A 1,346-nucleotide genomic window follows, 5' to 3' on the forward strand; every position below is an offset into this window, starting at 1 on the left:
AGGAAGGAAAGAAGGAAGGAGGGAAGGAGGGAGGAAGGGAGGGTTGGGAGAGTGGCAGAATGGTTTGCAACAGAGGACATGAAATGTTCCTTAATTACATCATCGTGGGCACCTTAGTCAATGCACCATCGACATGAATGAATTATGTCTGCAACATGGGTGAGAATACACCCCCAAACCACAAGAGGCAGTTTAAAAACACAAGGCTGGTGAAAAGCACCCCCAGTTAAAAAAAAACAACAACATTGATATCAATTTAAACATGCATTCAAGAAAACTGTATTATGGAGATATACTTGTGCACTATATGTATATATATTTTTGCAGTTTTTTTTTTTTCTTTGGCCGGGGCTGGGTTTGAACCCACCACCTCTGGCATATGGGGCTGGTGCCCTACTCCTTTGAACCACAGGTGCTGCCCACCTATTTTTTTTTTAATCACATAAAGAAGCAGGTAACGGTTATAAATGGGCTATTTAATCTCCTTCTGTGGCAAAGGGTTTGGTAAGACAGCAGCTAATATTTTTTTCTTTTTCTTTTTCTTTTTTTGAGACAGAGTCTCACTCTGTCACCAGGCTAGAGTGCTATGATGTCACAGCTCACAGCAACCTCAAACTCCTGGGCTCAAGTGATCCTCCTGCCTTAGCCTCCCAAGTGGCTGGGACTGCAGGCACTTGCCACCACACCCAGTTAACTTTATTTTATTTTTAGTAGAGAGAGAGTCTTGTTCTTGTTCCAGCTGGTCTTGAACACCTGAGCTCAAGCAATCCACCCTCCTTGACCTCCCAGAGTACAGGGATCACAGGGGTAAGCCATCGAGCCCAGCCAGCAGCTACTATTTTAAAAAGAGAAAAGAGTTGCACAGAAATTAAAATATAATTTCTTCTTGTTTGGGTGTTTTTTACCTCCTACTTTTTAAAAATGAAAAATTAATCCTTATTAATTTCAGCTGGTAGTGCCTAACAGGGTCAGGAAGAAACAGAGTTAATAGGTGAGAGCACTTTGACACGGACCACAGGAGGTTTGGAATCATCTCTCGTGCAGGACTGTTGGTGAATTTATCCTGTAAACATTCATTACGGATTTCTCTTGGGATTTTACCCCTCCGCATAATGGCAAGGTGGCAACATTTTCATCTGAATAAGAAGACAAGATTCTGGAAATAAAAGAGAAAGTTTTTTTCCCCTTAAGTTGCAGGTTTGAGGTTTTACTTCTCTCTAGCGGCTGAGTGATTTTTAGCCAGACGGTGGTAACCTGTAAACACACCAGGGATGGAAAATGTGACGAAAGTGATGAACGGATGAGGACATTGATGTGTCTGTTTTGCAGGCTCCTGAGTGAAAGTT

This window comes from Otolemur garnettii, unplaced genomic scaffold, assembly GCF_000181295.1.
Source record: "Otolemur garnettii isolate 467f Iridium unplaced genomic scaffold, OtoGar3 scaffold00065, whole genome shotgun sequence".
NCBI classification, from domain to species: Eukaryota; Metazoa; Chordata; class Mammalia; order Primates; family Galagidae; genus Otolemur; species Otolemur garnettii.